This window comes from Heloderma suspectum, chromosome 2 (assembly GCF_057233095.1).
Source record: "Heloderma suspectum isolate Gila_16-S chromosome 2, 16-S_ref, whole genome shotgun sequence".
Lineage (NCBI taxonomy): Eukaryota > Metazoa > Chordata > Lepidosauria > Squamata > Helodermatidae > Heloderma > Heloderma suspectum.
Window position 1 is genome coordinate 360,057,571 of NC_139459.1, and position 14,580 is coordinate 360,072,150.

The 14,580-nt window shown below is 44.0% G+C and overlaps 1 pseudogene across 1 annotated transcript; it reads left to right on the forward strand.

The window, feature by feature from the left end:
- Window positions 1-2,688: 2,688 nt before the first annotated feature.
- On the forward strand, window positions 2,689-9,520 carry LOC146355631 (zinc finger protein RFP-like; annotated as a pseudogene). The gene is made up of 3 exons (XR_014787118.1): window positions 2,689-2,740; window positions 5,736-6,163; window positions 9,439-9,520. The product of XR_014787118.1 is annotated as a zinc finger protein RFP-like (transcript).
- The last annotated feature ends 5,060 nt before the right edge of the window (window positions 9,521-14,580 follow it).

Here is a 14,580-nt window from a genome sequence, read left to right on the forward strand (position 1 = left end):
CCATTTCATCTGCCACCAGTGCACATGCTGATCAGATTTACGAATGAAAGAAAGCTGGGCGTGGAGTGGGGAGGGCTAACACCAAAGGCAAAATCAAGATGTAAAGCTACCTTGATAAGCTGGAGTGGTGAAATTGATCAAAGAGAAATTTAAAGTCCTGCTTTTAGGTATTATTATTATTATTATTATTATTATTATTATTATTATTATTATTAAATTTATTACTCGCCCATCTGGCTGGTCACCCAGCCAGGTAACGTAAAATCAAAGGTGACCTGGCTTGGCTGCGATACTGTGAAAAGGAGTGAGGTGTCATTGTTGCTCATGTGCTGAGCATGAGCCAGAAATGTGATGCAGCTGCTAAAAGAGCTAATGGAATCCTAGGCTGAAATGGATTAACAGAAATGTAGTGTTGAGAGCACGAGAAGTAATATTTCCACTTTATTCTGTGCTGGTCAGATTGCATTTGTTTTTCTCAAACAAGCCACTCTGAGAACCTATGGTTTGTTCTTGGGTTGTTCTGGGTGGTTAACAAGCCACCCCGTGGAAAATGTCCTGGGTTCAGACAACATGCTAATCTATGATTCAACAAACAACCCACAATTCAACAACAACCCACACTCAATGACTGTGTGGGAACAGCCCCTATGAGTCCTGTGAGTCCTGGCTGCACTACAACACTGGTGGTGTAATACCAGTCCATTGGCCACCCCACTTCCTAGCTCCCTTTGTTGGGATAAATATTTGTTACCTGGCTTCCTGCTCTTAGCATGTCATCAGGGGTCCAGAAGGCTTTAATGTGGATTCCCTCCTACTGTTTCTACCCCTGCACAAGCCTGGAGTTCCCACCAATAAGCCACCCTGGAATCCTCCAAGTCCCAAACCAGGCAAATTCGCCTGATTTATTCACAAGCCAATTACATTTGTGAGGAGGATTTCCTACTGCTCTCATCCAATTTTTTTCCGGTTCTACGAATTTTTATATTTTAATAAGGGGGAAATAGATGCTTTGTTAGGAAAGGATACTTTTGCTACAAGATGTGTTGTAGGCATGACGGTCTGATGCTTAAACTTGGCATCTCTTATGAAGAAAGGTACATTTCCAAAGCAGGGCTAAATTCCCATGAGGGGTGGGGACTGGTCAGCAATTGGGTTGGTTGTATTTCCTTGGAGGAGGATGTAGCAGAGTTTAAATATCTGGCTTCCAAGCCGATGTATCTGCACTGAAATTATTCCCAATCCAGACTGTTGGGGGAGCATAACATGCTGGCTGCACTTTGCTTATGTTTGCTTATCTGAACTGAACGACCCTCATTCCCTGCGGCCATCTGGGATTCCCCTTCCCCCTTTGTTCCTCCTCTCCACTTGCTTAAAGAAGAGCAGATAATGTTTTCAGGGTGGGTGTGCTTAGTTTAGTTTCTTGTAAGAAATCTTGACCGACAGGTGGGAAAGAATGCAAATCTTTTGAATATTTAATTATTTATTACATTTATATCCTGCCTTTTTTCCCTCCTTAAGGAACCCAAGGCGGTGTACATAATCCTCCTCTCCATTTTATCCTCACAACATTGTGAGGTAGGCTGGGCCGAGAGTCTGTGACTGGCCCAAAGTCACCCTGTGAGCTTCCGTGGCCAAGCAGGGACTAGAAGCTGGATCACCCGACTCCCAGTCCAACAGTCTGGCCACTACACCACACTACAGGAGATAAATAACCAAAGCCTGGGTCACATTTAGCAAGGAGGGTACATTTTTATGGAAAGGTCCGTCTAATCAAAGCTATGGTTTTCCCAGTAGCAACGTATGGCTGTGAGAGCTGGACTATGAGGAAGGCTGAGCGCCAAAGAATTGATGCTTTCGAACTGTGGTGCTGGAGAAGACTCTTACGAGTGCCCTGGACTGCAAGGAGGTCAAATCAGTCCATCCTAAAGGAAATCAACCCTGACTGCTCATTGGAAGGACAGATAATGAAGCTGAAGCTCCAATATTTTGGCCACCTAATGCGAAGAGAAAACTCTGGAAAAGACCCTGATGCTGGGAAAGACTGAAGGCAAAAGGAGAAGGGGACGGCAGAGGATGAGATGGCTAAATAGCATCACCGATGCAATGAATATGGACTTGAGCATGCTCCGGGAGAGAGCGCAGGACAGGAAGGCCTGGCGTGCTATGGTCCATGGGGTCACGAAGAGTCGGACACGACTGAACGACTGAACTACAACAACTGGAAGAAGGAGATCAGTAACCCTGTCCTGAGCCACATTGCATGAAAAACTTGTGGGTTTGAGAGAGAATGTGATTTCTGGGATGTATTCAGGTTCAGGACAGCAGCCTCCCAAGTAATGCTGCTTTTCTTCCCTTTCCTCCTCATCTTCCCTCACCCTCAACAACAAATGTAACTCTGAATCCAAACTCGGCTCATCCCCGGCTCGTCTTGTCTGAGGATCATAAGAGTGCAAGATGGCAGCCCCACATGCAAGTTCTGTCAAGCAACCCTGAGAGATTTGACACCTGTCATTTTGTGCTGGGTTGTGAGGAATTCACCACAGGCCAGCATTTCTGGGACGTCGATGTGGGAAGTGAAGGAGCCTGGGCTGTGGGGGTTGCTAGAAAGTCTGTGAAGAGAAAGGGCTTTGTTAACTTTCACCCCGGGGAGGGGAGTACTTGTGTGGCCACCACCCTCCTTACTCTCCTATGTCCTTGAGCGGGGAGCTGACAACAATCCGCGTGTCTCTGAACTATCAAGGTGAGGAGGTGGCATTTCATGATGCTGTTACAGGAGACCCTCTCTATAGGTTATCTGGAGCTGCTTTCTTCAGACAGACCCTCTTCTCCTTCTTCCTTGTGTTTGGAAAAGCCCACCTCAGCATCTCTCCTTAAGGGAGCTAAGCCTACTTCACAGACCCAGACCAGGATGATTGGCAAAGAGCACCTTCTTCGCTATTGCAAAGACACCAGGTCACCGTCCCTAAAATCTACTTAAAATCTACGCACTCCAAGGGTGAGTCCTCTTTTTCTCCATCCCTTTCCCAGAGTTCCCTCTGCATTTTTGTTCTTAAAGCATCAGTAATGCTTTAACAGTCATACATAGTACCATTATAAGAAAGGGTACAACCTTTGAGGTCCTAAGTACTCTCGATTTAATTTTCCCCTTTCCTCCTTCCCACAAGACCACCACCAGCTGTTGATACGCAGAGAAAAAGAAAGAAAATATTGATTGCTGGTATTCAAGGAATCAGATGATGTGGCAATTTAGGCAAAACCTCTTTATTCAAAGAGCTTAATTTGCTTATTGTTTAAGAGTCCACAAAATAGAAGTATCTTATAGAAGTATGCCAGTGAGATAAAGATATCCTTGGGGCAGAGTGGATCCAGTCTAAAAGGACATTTATTCTGCAGGGAGGAGACACTCATGAATACAATTATCCTTGATGATGATCTGTAGCTAGTAGTTGAACAGACCTAGCTCCTAATTTTTTTTAAGGGAGAATCCCTGTTTCGTCTTTGGGTAGGGGGCAGTATTCTTCACATGTTCAAACGTGTACTTGTATTAAAAGTTTTCCTCACTTTAACAAGTGAGTCATTTCAGACTCTCACAATTGTCTATCTGTCTTATTTGTCATGCTTCTATTCCCCTTTCCTCAACTGAACTCTAGGAACATCCATGGGTGATGATCACAATTTGTTCTCATCCCCCTGGGAAGTAAGTTAGGCCAAGAGGTAGCAGTTTAACCCTGGCCACCCAATGAGCTTCTGTTGTAGGGGCAGAATGCACTCACATGTTTGTTGTCTAGCCAGACAATGGATCACACTAGATATGGGTAAGACTCTGGATCTGAAAGCGCTTTATTGCATGGCCAGCAAAGCACTCTGTCAGCAAAGGGGCAGAGAGCCCTGACTGTTCAATGGGGCGGGCTTTTATACATGGAAATACGACACACATAGGGAAGAACTCTAGCCAAGCTCTGGTAGCCACATTACTTGGAGGTATTCACACAGTCTCTTATCTGAAAGGGACTGAATGTTCTCTCTTTGGACAGGGATGGATGTCTGCCAACTCAGTATGACAGTATCAGGAGTTGGCTCACAGAGTACAAGTCTTATCAGCCAGCTCTCTGGGGAAGAACTTCTTCCCTGTCCTCCTTAATCTGCTGACAGGCTGCAATTTGCTTCTCACAGACTGTGATGCCCACAAACATGGAGTAACTCTGGTTCATACTAAACACAAGCCAGTCTGGGGTACATACTAAACACATTAGGGGTGAGGTTAAGGGATTCTTTCCACACTTCTAAGACTGAGTAAGGATTTGAATGCAGGCCTCACTTGTCCTAAGCCTAGCCACTACGCATCACATTGGCTTTCTGTACTTAAAATGTACTTGATAGAAGCGTGTGAGCTGGAACTTGATAGAAATGTGTACTTGATAGAAGTGTGTGAGCTGGAATTTTGGCAGTAACACTATCCCGTCTCCAGAACACGCTGGGGCAGAGGGAGTTATGTGTCCCTTCTAACAACTGGGAAAAGGGGATGAAGCCTGGAGCCACACAGATAGGGCCAAAATCATTCAATAGAGAGCGTGAAAGGGGATAATTGGTCTAGTATTGGTTAACTCATACATGTGCCATATCCACTTACATTCAAGAGTACATAAAGGAAGAAATCAATAGAACCTGATCAATTGCTAAAAGTTTTGTTCTGAGGAGGCCTGTACCATTTTCATGATGTCAGGAAAGATCTCTTGAGGTGATTAACCTTTTCCTTTTGCCTCCCTCATAACACTTCTAGATGAGAATGAATCTGTTCTTTAGACATCAACATACATATATGTTGCATATAGTTCTACTGGCTTTACAGTTTTCATGAAGACAACTGTAATGGTAATTTCCCAGCACAAAAAAAAATTAGGCAGAGTTGTGAGATATGTTAGAGACTCTAGAAAATGGGGGGTGGGCGGTGGGGGGGCTAAAAGAAAGAATAAACAGAATCCACAAAGCTCCATAACTACAGAGATGACATTTGATACCCTTGTGGAATCTGGAGGTATTGAGATTTGTAATGTTGTTATTTTACATTAATCTTTGCATTTATAAAGATATAAAAATTAAGCTACAGGCAGGAAAGAAAGTTTAAAACTAATGAAAATACATCAAACAATACCAAACCATCAGCACCAGGAAAAATTATGCCAATACTGAAATCCAAAAATAATTCAGTTACAGTTATAATGGTTTTGTCAGCATGGACAGAGATGGGGCTTGTGATCACAGCGGGTGGCTAAGCCTGAGTCGAAGTTGCATCTGCATGACAGATTAAAAAATTAATCAGTATTCATCCACTGTGAGCACCATTTTTTGGTGGAGAATCTAAATAAATATATTTCAGTTAGAAAGTTCTGCATCCTTGGGGGAGCACTTACATTTAGTGAAATTGACTCACTAGGAATGTAAACAGGGAATGCGGTGTGTGTATGTGTGTGTGGTTTGGTGGGTGTACATTGTGATCAAGAGCTAGAAGTTCTTACAAACAAAGACTGTTTCAGCGGAGGGGTTTGCTTAGTAAAAGTTTTCCTACATAAGTCACAAATTATACCCCAGCCCTTAACAATGAAGGATCCATATCAAGAAGCTCGTTCACATGTTGATGATTTCATGTCAGCAGAGATCATCCTGAGTTATTTACAGTTACAGAAGGCACAGGAAATGAAACAAGCTTCTGTGGTTCTTCTATCGCTGTGTGGCAGCCGTGGCTGCTGCTGAGAGTTCTGTTCAGGGCCTCTGCGAGGAAGCCACTTGTCCCGTCTGCCTGGATTATTTCAAGGATCCAGCGGAGGTTGCAGGGTGTGGGCACAATTTCTGTCAAGCCTGTCTGACCCAGTGCTGGCAGAAGTCACACACGAAGGCCTCCTGCCCTCAGTGCAGAGAAAGTGCTCAACAAAGGAATCTCAGGCCAAATCTGCAGCTGGCTAACTTTGTAGAAATAACCAAGAAACTCAGTCTTTAAGGGAGAAAGAAGATACAAGGAAAGGGGAGAGACTGTGAGAAACACCTGGAGCCCCTGAAGCTCTTCTGTAAGGACGATGAAATCCCCGTCTGCGTGGTGTGTGACAGATCCAAGGAGCACAAGGGTCACGCGGTGATTCCTCTGGAGGAGGCTTCTGAAGAGTGCAAGGTAGGAAGTCACTGTGGGTCTTTTCTTAATTATTTCTAATTAATTTTATTAAAAGGCACGGGGTGGGGTCGGGGGACAACACCATCAAAGTGACCTAACCAAAACACTTGTCATATTAACCAGAGTCTCTTTGTTGAATAATATTTCACTTAAGTTAAATTTAAAATCATAATGCTGAAGTTAGGTTAACAAACCAGAACGTTATCTAACAAAATACATGTAGAGAATAGGTTATATATGGCCATATATATAACCAATTCAGTTATTTCAAAACAAAACACGAATATCTTAATTTTCCTCTTAAAACTTGCATTGAGTAGCTCTCCTGGCATTTTCATAACCATGACACCTGCTACAGTACTGAATAAAGCTGTACCACCATTCCAAAGAGTTTTGGGGTTTGGGGACCTCTCTGAAAGTCTCATAATATATGATTTTATATATTCAAATTCTATGCCACATGTTGCTTCTTGCATTCCCCCATGGCTGTTAACTGCTGTAGCTTCTGATGGAGGCTTCCCTCCCAAAGCAAATAATGGCTTGGAGGGGTAGGCAATTTTAGCTGGGACCAGAGCAAAGGGGGAAAAGCGACAACTTTTCCCTCCACACCCTCTCCAGCCCCAGTGCTGCTTAGAAAACCCAGGGCTGCTATCTAACCAAAAAATGGGCATTAATTGCATCTGTGAAGGTATTGTCATGTCTAGTTTGGCCCTAACAGGTAGGCCTTGGAAGCAGGGTTCCCTCTTTTGGGGCTCTAGCAAAAGCCTTGAACACCATGACAGGAAAAGTGTTTGCCTGCGCCCATGCTGAGAGCTCTCCAAAAGCACTTAAACTGAAGCAGGGTTTGGACAAGAGTTGATAGTGTAGTTGTGTGTCTCTTTCCTCGTTACCCACGATCCCATTTTATGGTGTTATCAAGCCGGACGTCAACTGGATCTAGCTAGCTATTTGTGGGCTATAGTGGGATAAAGAAGGAACTGAGAAATTATTTACTTATTATGTTATAAAAAGGGAACTCTGCTTGCCACCAAATTGTGCTCAAGGTGGATAACAGCAACAGAACACGAAATAAGATCCAGAACAAACATTAAAAAGATGGCAGGTAGAACCATCAAGAAAATCAATAAAACAACCAGTTGCACCAGTTGAAGCACATCTGTAATTGACCCAACAAGTCAGCTTATGAATAAAAATGGCTTTGCTTGCTGGTGGACGTTCAGAGACAGGGCACAGATAAAAATTAGCCATGCTCCTTTTAAGAGTTCCTGGTCTGTGGGACTTGGGTGAAATACTCTCTTCAGACTATCTGCCAGCCTTGCTGACAACACACAGATGTGGCAGTGGGCATGTGCAGAATAGCATGTTGCCTTTGCCAACTACCCCTTATATGGGGGGGGGGTTGTGGCCCATGTCAGGAGACTGGGGAGGGGTGGGTCGTCGAAGAGTGAAGGCTGCATCACTCTGGACCAAAAGATGACCCTGTGAAGGAGTGAAACATCGTCCCTGGGAATTTTGGTCTGTGCATAAGTGACAGAGCTCAGGTTACCTAAGCGGACAACTTGTAGGTTTTGTTTGTCATTTTTAATGTATTCTCTGTTTGCTCCCTGACCTTGCTTGTTTTGTCAAAGTGTTAATAAATTAGTCTAGTTAATAACTTGGCTTGTGTTGTGTATTTTGAGGTGTCTGACCAAGACCTAAGGGAGGGGATTCTTCCTATGTAACTTAACCACGTGGGGAGACTACCCAGAGTTAAAAATCTGAACATTGAAAAGGGGGTGGTGGTGAAGGTGAATGAAGTCACAGTGGTGACAAAGGCACGTTACAGATAGTGTAAGAAGCACAAATAACGCAAATATCTCTGCAAGCACATAAAATTATACATTAACACACAGCCATATCACCTTAAATTAAATACCACTATCTTAACAATATCACAGCAACATATCATAAATACCTAAAAAGCCTTACGCAGCTTGTGACCACAATACCTGACGGAGTGCCTCTCCTGACATGAACCTACCCATACGCTATGCTCGGAAAACAGCAACAATGGAGAGGGCCTTCTCCGTGGTGGCCCCCCAGTTGTGGAATGATCTCCCCAATGAGGCCCGCCTGGCACCAACATTGGTATCTTTTTGGTGCCAGGTTAAAACCTTTCTCTTCACCCAGGCATTTGGCAGCATATGATAAGTTTTGATCGATCCTGGATTGTCTTATGGTTGTTTGCTTGAGATTGCTTGTTTGAAGTTGTTTTAGATATATGTTCTCTTGTGTCTATTGTCTCTTTGTATGCTTTTATGCAAATGGCTTTTAATCTCTGTATACTGTATTTTTTATGTTTTTAATCTTTGTAAACTACCCAGAGAGCTTTGGCTATTGGGCAGTATAGAAATGTAATAAAGAAATAAAGAAATAAAAACATACATACATACATACATACATACCTTTGAGAGCCGGGGTGCAGGGAACTGCAGGGGGTCTATGGACAAATTTGCCTCATGGACCCCCACTGCAGGCAAAATTCCATGGGCTGCCTGAACATTTATTTTAAAATCACCACATAAGTGTTAGATGGCTGAAATTTAGCTGGTTTTCCAAACCAGCTAAATTTTACCCATTTAGTCCTCTGTAGCACAAATGCAGCCATTTAAAGAAAAAGCATTTTTTCTGCAAATGCAGCGTGGATGACGGGGGCAGGGGGCTGCATGTACCCTGCGTGTATCCCACCCCTGTTCTAAATCTTGGGAGCAGCCACTGAGAAGGGAAACTTCCAGAGACCTTAAGACTAGAGAATGTTCATATGGGGGAATATGGTACTTCATATAACACCACACACACACACGATCTGGGCCTAGGCCAAATATACATTTGGACGCCAGGATAAGACCTTCCTCTTTAAGCAAGCATTTAACCTTTCATCAGTTGCTTTATTAATTTTACTCCTGGCTCCTCAATGTTTTAAATGTTTGATATTGTGTTATTTTGGTACGTCTATTGTTGCATTATTATTTGTATTTATTTATTTATTTATGGTTATTTTGTTGTTGTTGTTTGGTTTTATGATTATAAATTGTTGTGAACTGCCCAGAGAGCTTCAGCTATTGGGCGGTACAGAAATGTTATAAATAAGTAAAATAAACCACACCAGGTCATTTGCCAGTTAGGCACTATACAAATCTAATAAACAAACACATAATATTAAATAAATAAAATGTAAGTCTGCTGCAAGCATATTGTTGCTCTAAACGAAGCAAACTTGATTTTTTTCCCTTCAGGATCATATCCATAGTTGCCTGGAGACTCTGAGGAGGGAGAGAGAAAGAATTGACATATAAAGCAGATACAGAAAAGTCATGACTTGTTTGTAAGTGTCTTAGAACTACAATCTGGAAAAACTTTCTATAAAATTTAGAAGATTCAAAGAAGCTATGAGGTAGTTCTACTCCTCAGAATGGTCATAATTGTGAATGGCTTGCTCTCCTACGGAAAGAGTTCCTGAAAGGGTGGGCCTTTGTCAGCCTTTGGGAACATCAACTGTGAAAAATCAGACATGTCCTTCCTAGGGAGTTCTCATAACCTTCCACTTAATGCTGGAAATGAACATCCACCTAACGCTGGCTTACTTTTTCACCTCTTTACATTTGCTTGTTGCAGGAGCAAATGGAAGTAGAGAGGCAAAAGATGAAGGCCGAGTTCAGACAACTATGCCAGTTTCTGGACAAAGAAGAGAAGCATCTGCTGACCCAGTTGGAGGAGGTGGAGAAGGAGATTGCAAAACAAAAGGACAAGCACCTGGCCAGACTCTCCAGGGAACTCTCCTCTCTTGAAAGCATCATCCAAGAGATGGAGAAGAAATGTCAGCAGCCAGCAAGTGAACTCCTTGCAGGTAAGGTGGTGGCAGAAATAGCCCAGGCTCTTTTCTTTGGAGAAGGTGGGGCACAGTTTATGTCCCTGATAACTTTATGAGATGTGGAGCTTCCAAGACAAAACAGGACAGTGAACCTCAGTGTGGACTAGAGGCATCTACTTAATGTTGTCAGTGTCTTGTCACCCACTCTCTCCTAATGTGTTCTCTTCTAATGCTTGCCCAGCAGATGCTGTCTATGCCCTGACTGAGCTTCTCGGTGGCAGGGAAAGTTCAGTCAGAGAAAGGAGTAAGTAGGCCTACCTCGTCCCCCAGATGGTCCTCCTTAATATATATTTAATCTCTTTTCTCCTATGAAAGCCTGAGACACAGGCAAAAGGCCTCTTTAACCCCTTCCTCCACATTGTGAACATTCACCAAAGCTCTGTCAGGGATCTTCTCTTATGTGCTCGAGCTGCTCACTCCCATCTGCATCTCTTGGCTCAAGCTGTTTTAACTGAAGGATGAGAGGTTTTGATCCCTCTCTTGGAGCTGGTGGTTCTGCAGTAAGGGGAGAGCTCTGTTAAAACCTCTCTTGCTATTGTTGATGTTGTGATGGGAAAAAAGGAGCCCTCCTCTTCTCCATGGAGGCTATTTTGCGTTTTATTCACCCCTTGCCAATTTGTAAATATGGCCTGTTACTGTTTGTGACCAGGCGCCCATGGCTTCTTTTGCACATGCCCAAAGACATGATGGTTGTGCACTGGGATGTGTCCAGACAGGTGGTTTGGCAGGATGAAGTGCTAACTAGATTATCCTACCCTGACTTGTAATGGCTCTGCTAGACCAGCTGACTTATCACATGTAGATTTTCCCCAGGAGAAGCCAAGAAAAGAGTTTGCTGCCACTTTAAGAAGTTCAGCCTCCAGCCCTTGAATGGAGTGTGCTAGGTAGACCAACATCAGCTGATCGTGAGGCAGCCAAAGGGCATCTTCCTCTGGAGTCTCCATATTGTGGCAGGCACTGAGCCCCCTCTTCTTTCTCTCTCTCTCTCTCTCTCTTCCTTCTAGGATGTTAGAAGCACCTTGCAGAGGTAAGTGGATCTCACTCGCTTCCCTTCGTGGTGCTGGGACTGGGTAACATGAAGAACATGGCCTTCCAGTCTCCTGGGGACTGAAGAGAGGACACCGAAGTGCCATTATTTCACAGATAAAAAGGGACACACTTGCAAACTCAGTGTTTGTGCCCAACAACCCTGAATCTGGCTACTCAGAGGTAAGTCTGACTGTGTTCAGTGGGACTTACTCTCAGATAAGTGTGCACAGGATTGCAGCCTCATTCTTGCATTAAGGATCACAGCCCCTCCACGTTCCTCTTCTCTGCCTGCTGTACACTACAAGAATATTATGAAATAAAGTCCCAGTAGCAGTTGTGCTCTCACAGAATATAAGCCTGTGACTTTATTTGGCCTAGCTAATGCCTTGGCTGACATCTAGACTGGCTAATGACCCATTCAAGTGCCAGATGCTGCAATGACGGCCCCACCCAGTCCCATGTGTGCACGTGTCCCACGGAGCACTCATGGAGCTGCTCCTGAGGGAGCCAGACTGGAGGGATGTGCCATGTTGCTGACCATACTCCTGCTACCGCATATGCCTTAGAAGTGCTCCTCAGAATCAAAATAGAGGTTTGAACCTAAACCTGAGGCCTTCACTATGACTGCCAGGACGTAAAAGTGAGCCTAAGACTTTTAGGTTCTACCTGCCATAAGGCCGGCCCTACCATTAGGCACAGTGAAGCAGTCACCTCACAGGGCAGATGCTGGGAGGTGGCAACAAGATCTTGGAGGAGAGACCTGAGTGCCTTCAGGTGCACTGGAAAATGCTGTCCCATCATCGATGCTGAAGATAGATTCAACTGCCAGTCCAGTCATCTTCTGTATGTGGAATGGGAGGGGGCACCATCTTGTCCTTCCCCTCAGGCAGCAAAATTTCTTGGTCCAGCCCCGATCTGCCATGCTGAAGGAGAATTTCCTCCTCAGTGCTCCTCCATCCCTCTTTGACTTTCAGCACCTTTCTTTTATTCTACTCAGGATTTCTGGATCAGATGAGCTAACATTGTTTCTCTCCAACCAGGATTGAGGAGAGAGAATTTTGAGAATCCGGCGGCTTTTCCTCCTGAGCTGAATTGGAGGATCTGGGATTCCTGTGATATAAATCCCTTCTTGGAGGATGTCATGAAGCAATTCAAAGGTAAGGAAGGAAGGCTGCAAGAATTATATGCTGGCCAGCATATTGGTCCAATCCACTGTTTTGTTTTGGCCCATCTAGCTGAAAGGTATTCTAACCCCAAAGGGGGCCAATTATTTTCTGCATTCATAGATTTGAAATTCACTTTTGACTCAGTTTCAAGAAATAAGTTAGGGGCAAAATTAGAAATGTTGGGTATTGATAAAAGACTTCTATATTTGATCCAAAATCTTTTCTCATCAGGTGGAAGTTCAAATTAGATGTAACTGTAGTGGTAGCCTGTCAGAACCTCTGTAGCTTGGCTCTTAAAGAGACAGTAACACCTCAAATTTAATAAATAATACGGGACCTATTCTTAGCATACAACCTCCATGATCCTTAGTTCTGGTTTTAATTTTCTCTCTTCCTCTTCCCTACAAGACTTCCACCAGCTATTAATTTGCAAAAAGAAAGAAAACATTCATTGTCGCTATTCAAGGATATAGATATGTCATTGTAGGCAATACCTCTATATTTTAAGAACTTAATTTGCTCGTTAGTCAGTAAATGAGGAGTATCCTATGGGATTCTGATAGGATACAGGAGTATCCAGTGAGGTGAGGGGACTGTGATTAGAGAGCGGGGTTAGATACAGCCAGCCCAAGAGAATATTATTCCCAAAGGTGGAGACACTCTCACCAAATGCAGACTCCATAGATTTAACTTTTCCCCTCCTCCCCTACCCCACTTTTGCTTTGCTTACCATCTCGCCTGAGGAAAAGTTCTAGAGAACTTGAAAGCTTGCACATTATTTTCTGATGTTTGAGTTGCTTTTGGTGACCTGATGTTTGAGCTGGCATAATAAAAATATTATGGTAATATGGATTTTGGCATTTTCTTCTGGAATTTGACATTAATACAATTACTCTTTTAGAATAATCTGTAGGTAACAGTTAAGCACACCCAGCCACTAAAAGATAACTTCTGTTTCCTCTTTTGTATATGAAGATGTTTGGGGAAATATTCTTATGTGTTCAGATGTGTACCTTCACAACAATCCTGTGAGGTAAGTTGGTAAGTTTATCCAAGGCCACCCAATGAGCTTCTATGGCTGCGCAATGATTTGAACACAGGCCTCACCTGTTTGACACCAGTGTTTATTAACTACAAGTAATATTCAGTTAATACTTCAGGGAAAAACAAACACTTTAAACACATGTATGGTTTAAGCCTGAAGCGATTCTGGGGATATTACGTGAGTTCTTGTGGACGCTGGTCCTGGAGCTTAAACTAGGCTGTGGACATGCACTGACTGTTCAGCTTGCAGTAGGAAGGATTTGTGGAGGCAGAAAGAGTGGATTAGGTAATTAGGGGTCCCTAACGCACTTGGGTATGGAAAGGACTGGGGTGAGTGTTCAGAAATGGGGTGAAAAGAAGTGAGAGGAGGATTTATCCTAATATAATGTGGTGTGATTGGGCTGGTTCCCGAAGCACAGTAACTGTAACTAGAAAGAAGGGGAGAGGGGGTCTAATAAAGTTGCGAACACACAGGGCCTTTCTACGTGAGACTTACATTGTGCACTCGTGATTGTTCACTCACGGTAGTTTGTGGGCCCTTTACAAAATGTCATCCTCCTCCAGGGTCTCTCCCATGCTTTGCAACTATTATCGTGTTTTTTTTCTTAACAGGGAAAGTGTGGAATTTTTTCTGAATGGCCTCTATAATGCGATGGAAATCTCATATAATTGTGCAATGCTGCTATATCACTGGGGCATTAGATCATGTGGCTCCGAAATGCCCCCTCCCCCTGAACAGGGCTCGGACTGCGCCATGGTTCAATCCGCGGTTACGAGCTCTGAAACAGGAGGTGGGACGGCTAGAGCGCCGGTGGCAGACGTCTCGCTCCAAAGACGATCAGGCATGGGCTAGAGCTGTATCTTCAGCCTATCACGTGGCGGTGAAGGCAGCAAAAAAGGAATATTATGCTGCCTCCATCGTGTCTGCAGAGTGCTGTCCCAGGAGGCTGTTCCAAGTGGTCCGGAGCCTGGTCGGTCCTGTGGCTCCGGAACCACTGGAGCATTCTAAGGCCTCCTGTGAGGCCTTGGCAAGGCACTTTGCAGATAAAATTGATCAGATTAGGTGTGTTACTCTGCATGCTGTGGATACAGTTAGTGAGCAAGAGGCGGCCTGTGGCAAACCGGTTTTGTGGGATCGGTTCCAGCTTCTTCCTCCTGATGAAGTGGACAAGGTGCTTTCATCTGTAAAGCTGACCACCTGATTACTTGATCCTTGCCCATCGTGGCTCATTATGGGCTGCAGAGAGAGACTGGGTGAGGGGATCAGG